Raw genomic sequence first — 7,294 nt, 5'->3', positions numbered from 1 at the left:
GATGCCAGCCTCTAAAACCCAGGGTTTGGGGCTCCCTGTCCATTGTTTCATGACCTGGAGCTCAGGGCTAGAGAGGCAGTTTTAGAGCTATGGGTTCCTCTGCCCTATCAGGACCTCTGCAGGGATCAACAGATTTCCATGTTCTCCCCACAACCCCACATGTAGACACAGAACTCTGCTGAACGACTATTCCAATTCTCCTTACATACCTCCAGTGACAAGGACGTTACTTTTTCCTGAGATGATCTGCTTCCTCTCTGGCCACCTCTGACAAAGTCCTTGATCAGATTAACTTCACTCTATCTCTTCACGGATTCTAATTATTCCCCTCACCCCATTCAAAGGCAGAATAAGTCTCAATAGTAGCCCATGGACATGGCTCATCCTGGGGCCTGGACCTAGGCTCAGTCTATGGTCAGTGGTCAGTGTGTGCCTGGGGTTAGTGTATGTCTACAGTTGGGCTCAGGTTATTATGGCATTTCCCTGGGAGGGGCTGTGGTGGACTACTGGTTGCATTGGTAGCCCCCTGGGCACCCTGCCTCCTGGTATGCATGTTCTGGTATAGTCCCCTCTCATACTGATTCTTGGTGTGGCCATGTGACTTTAGCCAATAGAACATGTTGGAAGTTAGGGACTTGCCTTTATGAGGCCTGGCAGCTTCTGCCTTTGTCCTCTCTGAAGCCAGCCTCTGGGAATGTGGAGAGGCCACATGGAGGAGGTCAAGAAGCCATCCTGGACATTCTGGCCTGACAAGAGCTCTCTTCTGAATGCAGCCATATTAGTAGAAGTGCTCCTGCATGGAGTAGAAGTGCTCAGCTGAGCCCATCTGCCCTCAGAATCAGGAGAAATAATACATTGGCATTGCTTTAAGCTGCCTTGTGTTAGGATGGTTTGTATGCTGCAATAGGTAACTGATACTGGGATCCTGAGGAAGTACTTCCTGTCCACTTCCAGGGCAGTCAAGTCCCAACAATTGCCAGAGTCTGAGTTTAAATCAGGCCTTCAGCATTGTTTCTTGCATGCCCCAGGCACATCACAGCCATTCTTGGGCCTCAGTCTCACCATCTATAAAGTGAAGAGATTTCAACACAATGATTTTATCTCTTCTAGCTTTTCCTTGATGAAACCATGTGCCTCTGAGTGAAGCAATGATGCCTCCCATTTCCAGAGGAGCCCCTTCGCTAGGTGTGTGTCAACTTAGGTGGGGTTTCTCACATCCATGACCTCACTGCCCACAAAAGAACCTGATGCCAGTCTTTCTGGCCAATCCACCTGGAATTATGCACTTCTGCTTTAGTGGTGCTAAATCCAGCTCAGTAGTCCATGCGGCACCTGGAATGGGGCTGTACACTGGGCTGAACACTTGGCTAACTCGGTCATGTTGAACCATAAACTGCGCAAAACCTCCCCCCTTCCTCTGCTTCCTTTCTTCTTCATTAGGTTTTGGCAACGAATGATTCACTTAAAAGGTGAGATGGAAACAGGCAGTGATGTTTGAAGCATTTCTCCCTTGATCACTTAACTGCCCTGTCCCTGTTTTATTGTGTTATTGGCAAAAAAATGATGATGTTTATACAAATTACATTTGTATATCACATTTGATAGAGTCTGTGGCTCAAGTTTAATAGCCAAGCTCTCTAAGTGTGAGCTTTTAAACTTTTCCTTTATCATCAACAGAAGATGCTTTTAGAAATTGTGCTAAGGCAACTTTGAAGACAGCCAAGTGAGGCTGAGGGGAATCATCTATGTGAGACTGGAGGCTCAAGCCAAGAAAGAGAGGGTGAAAGACTCAGGCCTCGCCTGTGAAATTCATCAGAATCCTCTCTAGGTTGCCATGATGAAATGAAGAACCAGCAGACAGAGGCCAGCAGAACTTTCTAGAAGTCTGTGCTGTCCAGAGAGGGAGCATGCTGCTTTAGAAGGATGTTCAATTCCCCAGAGAAGCAGACACTGAGATCCAGAGAGGAGAAGCATCTTTCCAAGGTCGCCTGCTGGGCAGTTGAGGTGCTGGAACTGACAGCTAGAACTGGACACAGATGCTGAAAACTCAGGCAGTGGGCAGAGGTGCATTCTTTCTCAGCCAGCCTGGGTGTTGGACAGGATGGTGATAAAGACTCTCTTTCCCTTTGATATTTCTTCTTCAATGGTGAGAAGACATAGTCAAGACTTGAAAGCAAAGCCTTTCTTGACTGCCAAGTAAGTGGAACAATCTGATGAGCTTCTTCAATATTTATTTTCCCAATAGACCTGAACAATTCTGAAGAGACATAATATTATGTTTCTTAGAAATTTCCCTGAATACATATTTATCAGGAAAACCTGAATAAGCTAAGAAGGGCTCAGACCTATTTATTTATGTATTCAGTCATCTCACGGTGTAGGCTATGCCGGCGTTAACAAGAAGAGACAGTAATTAGATTGTGCTGGGGCTGAGCCTCTGCTCCAGGGATGGGATTAGGGACTGGCTGCCAGAGTTCCATCATCCCCCACACTCGTGATGCTTGTCCTTCAAGTTTGTGCCACTGGGGATCACTGGTTCTCAAACTTGGCTGCATATTGGAATCAACTGAGAAGTTTTTTAAAATACTGATGTTTGTGTTCTATTCCCAGAGATTTTGATTTAATTTGTCTAGGGGCATTCTTAGCATTGGAACTTTTACAAGCTCCCCAAGTGATCGATTGTGCCACAGATTTTGGGAACCACTGATTGAGACTGTGAACATGTTGGGGCAAGCTACCACTCTTGTGTCATTTTTTCTCCTTCCCTAGTTTTTACAAAGCTGAGCTATGCTGGTAGAATGAGAGAGCCCAGGGTTGAGGGTTAGGGGCAGGGCTGGCTTCATGGACATGCAACCTGAGCAGTGGGAGAGGGGCACATGCTTGGTTTAATGCTCTGCTGTAGCTGTCTTGAAATTCTTCATCATTTTTGAACAACAAGCCTCACATTTTTATTTGCATTGGGCCCTGCCAATTACACAGCTGATCCTAGGCAGGGGACCTGGGTTCTATAACAAGCTCTGTAGAACTGACTTTCTGGGCAACATTGGGCAAATCTTTCTTTGTTTCTAGATTGCCATTTTCATCTTTATTCATGGACTTTCTAGTACCCCCTCAATCTGTGTCTGCGTATTCACATATTCACACAAAGCCATCTAAGAAATAATTGGGCTGCCTTCAGTCAATCACAGTAATAACACATAGTGACTGGTTGTTCCCCAAATCACATTGTTTGATTGAATTCAACCAGGCTCTTTCTCCCCAACCTCCCAACAGGTTTGTGTGCTTATAACAAGGCCTATTCCAGACAAAAATGACTAAGTGGACACGTTCCCGCTCTCATTCCATTCCCCTTACACCTGGGGATTCCTTCTTTGCCCATTCAGTTTCCAGGCAACCCTGCCTTTTAAGCAGAACTCTGCTTGTGCCAGCTTAGTACCTGGGTTTTATAACGCAAAATTAGACTATGGTAGAAATACATGAGATTTGCATTGAAAAGAGGAAGGTTTTTCCCAGGAGAAAAGAATTTTAAAAAAAAGAGAGAGGAGAGGGTGGGAAGGAACTGATGATGGGGAGAATTTTGGATTAGGATCTAGACTGGAGGAAAGAAAAAGGTATTTGAGGAACGGCTGACAGATATGTAAATACTGAAAGTGGCAGATGGAGGAGAAAGAATTTTAAAGATATTTTGCAATGCATTGAGAATATACTCTGACCTCCCCAAAATACACATGCAGTGCACACTCTCCCTTTAGAACTTCTCAAGAGATTAAGCATAAATTGCAGTTGCTTTCAGCTATATTTTTCTGTCAGACTAAATATTCCTCGAATTGGTTCTGTGCAGAGACTGGTCATTTGGGACCCCAGTTAAGCCAGGGTTGTGTGGAAATGACAGCAGATGTGAGTTGAGAAACTCTTCACCAGCTAGTGCAGGCATTTCTGAGACCCATGAACTCTTGGAGTGGGAAACAACCTTAAAAATGACCTAGTTCAGCCCTTCCCCCATTTGAACTTGATTTTCTAGAGCATCTCCACCAGGTCCATACACTGCTTATACCATTTCCATAAAATAGAATGCACTATCTCCAGGGTAAGCTTAACCTAACTATATGTAGATCTAGTGGGTAGAATGGTCTGTCCCATTGACTGAAAAATAATATAGACTAGCTATTTCATCACCAAGAAAGATTTATTTGAGCAAAAGGAAAGGGCCACAACCCAGTGAATGCAGACAGAGCAAGCCATGTGAACACTCTGGCCTGGCCTGCATGCCAAGATGGAGGGGTATTTATAGAAGGGAAAAGGAAGTTAATGAAGGGAAATTAGAACCATAGAGTTTTATTATAAACATAGAGTTCTTACTGTAGGGTTCTCGTGATTATGTAGAGTGGGAAAACTCCTTCCATAAGCCCTAGCTCATCCCATAGACCCTCCTGATTGTTGTGTTCACTTAAAGTTTCAATTCGTCTTTATCAGTCCACATTCCTGAACACTATTACTGCTGATGTAAACTGTTACAGCCTGATTGGACACCATTCTGGACTCATATCACAATTTAAAAAGTCCTAATCCTTTGAATAAGCGATGCTACTTCTAGGAAATCTGTAGCATCCATATGAAAAAATACATATAGAAGGATGTTTACATTAAAGCATTGTTTGTGATAGTGAAAATCTGAAGCAACTTAAATGCATATCCACAAGGGATTGCCTAAATAATTGTTATATATCCATATTGTGGAATAATATAGATGTATATACTAATGTAGAAGATTTTCAAGACATGTTAAAGAAAAAAGTAAGTGGCAAATAATAAGATATCGATGAGCTCATATGTATGTATATGTTTACAAAAACAAAGCTTCATATATATATGACAAGTGACAGATGACCTCACTGGTGTTGACCAGAATATGAAATAAAGATATCAAAATATATAGAAAAATGATACACATAAAACTGCTAACAATGAGTCATTAGAGAACTGCAAATCAAAACCACTTGCCTTCAATGAGATACAACTTTACACTCATTGCAATGGCTATTACTGAAAAATTGAAAAATAACAAGTGTTGGTGAACATGTGGAGAAATCAGAACCCTCATCCTCAGCTGGCAGGAATGTAAAAGGGTTCAGCTGCTTGAGAAACAGTTTGATGGTTCCTCAAAGAGCTAAACATAGAGTTTTCATACAATTCAGCATTCCTGCTCCTAAGTACTGTTAAAAAACAAAATTCAACTGTGTAAATTGGAAGAGTTAATTGGCATTATTAAGTGATTGATTAATCAGGCAGCATCCTATCTAGCAACTTGACAGGCACTCACAGGGGCTGTAGAAAGTGTAAGTTTTTATAGGAAGCAGGGTGGGGCAAGGGAGCTATTAACAAAAGAAAAGAAAGGAGTATTTTTTGGGCTGGGATGTCTTCTTTTTAGGGGAAGGGAATGGAAAAGGTTTTCATCATACAGATGCCTCTTCTTTGTGTGTGTGTGTGTGTGTGTGTGTGTGTGTGTGTGCGTGTGTGTGTGTGTGTGTGTGTGTAGCTTATATGCCTAATTTTTGGGAGAGGTTGATAGAGAGGGTCCAAGTGACAGATGACCTCACTGGTGTTGACCAGAAAATTCCAGATTGGTCGATTAAGGTTATGTTACTAGGAGATCAGGTACTTTTAGCATGAGTGACACTATTTTGGGCCTATGGTTTTCTTTTTAATAGTATTTACTTAAGCAAAACAAAAATATACATGCACACAAGAACTTGTATATGAGTGTTCATAGCAGCATTATTGCCAAAAAATGTCTATCAGCTGATGAATCTATGAATAAATGTGATATCTATACAGTAGAATATTATTTGGCAATAAATGGAATTAAAGTACTGAATCATGCTACAATGTGAATAAACTTTGAAAACATTATGCTAAGTTAAAGAAGCCAGTCCCAAAAGACCACATATTGTATGATTCCATTTATACAAAATGTCCAGAATAAGCAAATCTACAGAGACAGAAATTAGATTAGGGTTGCTTAGGGCTGGGGTTGGAGGGGAGGGCGGAATGAAGAGTGACTGCTAATGGGCACAGGGTTTCAGCTTAGGGTGATGAAACTGTTCTAAAATTAGATTGTGGTGACGGTTGCACAACTACGAATATACTAAAAAATACTGAACTGTGCTTTTTAAATAGGTATACAGTATGGCATGTGAATTATATCTCATTAAACTTAAAAAAATTGCTAACTGTGTTAACATGGGAGGTGCTGGGTTAGGAAGGGGGCGGTGAAGCCCTCGCCTTGTCCTGGTGATTTACTTCTAGTAGCAAAACAGGCTTCCATGGAGGCATTTAAGCAGATGGCTGCTGGACACCTAGCCCCCAGGCAAAGCAGGCAACATCAATCCTGTCCCTTCTTTACCTCTGGGACCAATGGCTGTTACTCCATGGCAACTGAAGGCCCAAGTGTGGCAGGACACACTCAGAGGTAATGTGACTTCTCAGACTGGCCTCTGGTGGCCAGGAGTGGGCAACACTCTGGGAGTGCCTTTCTTGATGTAGGGGACTCTCATAGGCTTTCCAGTGGCTCAAAGCAGAGGATGAGCTTTGTTTAGCCTGCTCTTTTCTGAGGACAATGAGAAGGGAGGTGTGCTGAAAAGTCAGAGAAGATGCCATGTCTGACAGTGATGACGGAGCTAAACCTAGAGATGCAGGGATGCCTCTCCCCATCCTGCTGCAGACAGAGGCAGAGACTGGAGTCAAGGTTGGCTGGGGCAGTGCCAGTAGCCAAAAGGGGTCAGTGCAGCTGGGCACCTCTGACAGCAAGCAAAAGCTCATGCATATTACCCCATCCCTCTACTCACAGGAACGTAGGCCCATCTGGTCTCATTTTCCTGACTCAGAACTGCGGAACCCACAGCATGACATCCAGGTGCACAGTACACAGAGACACAAACACATATGCACAAAGGCATCCAGGTCTATATCCAAAGTCACAACACGTGTCATACAGGCAAGACAGCCACACATCAAATGCACATAGACAACAGACACATGCACACAAATAGAACCGTGCACGCACTGAGACATTACACAGCATAAGAAACGAATGGATAGACATAAGCCGGGAAAGTCCCTTACAGCTGGCTGTCACAGGCTGATCTAGAGCAGTTGAGGTACCCTTTCAATCCCAGTCTGGGTAGGTGCTTTTCACTTCCCTGGGTCCCTTCTTCTTCCCCTACAAGCTCTCTGGGCCTCTCTCTAGCACATGATCCACTCTGCTGCATTGAGACTATCAGGTTACTTTGCTTTC

This window comes from Pteropus medius, unplaced genomic scaffold (assembly GCF_902729225.1).
Source record: "Pteropus medius unplaced genomic scaffold, Ma_sr-lr_union100, whole genome shotgun sequence".
Lineage (NCBI taxonomy): Eukaryota > Metazoa > Chordata > Mammalia > Chiroptera > Pteropodidae > Pteropus > Pteropus medius.
Note: the sequence above shows the minus strand (reverse complement) of the source record.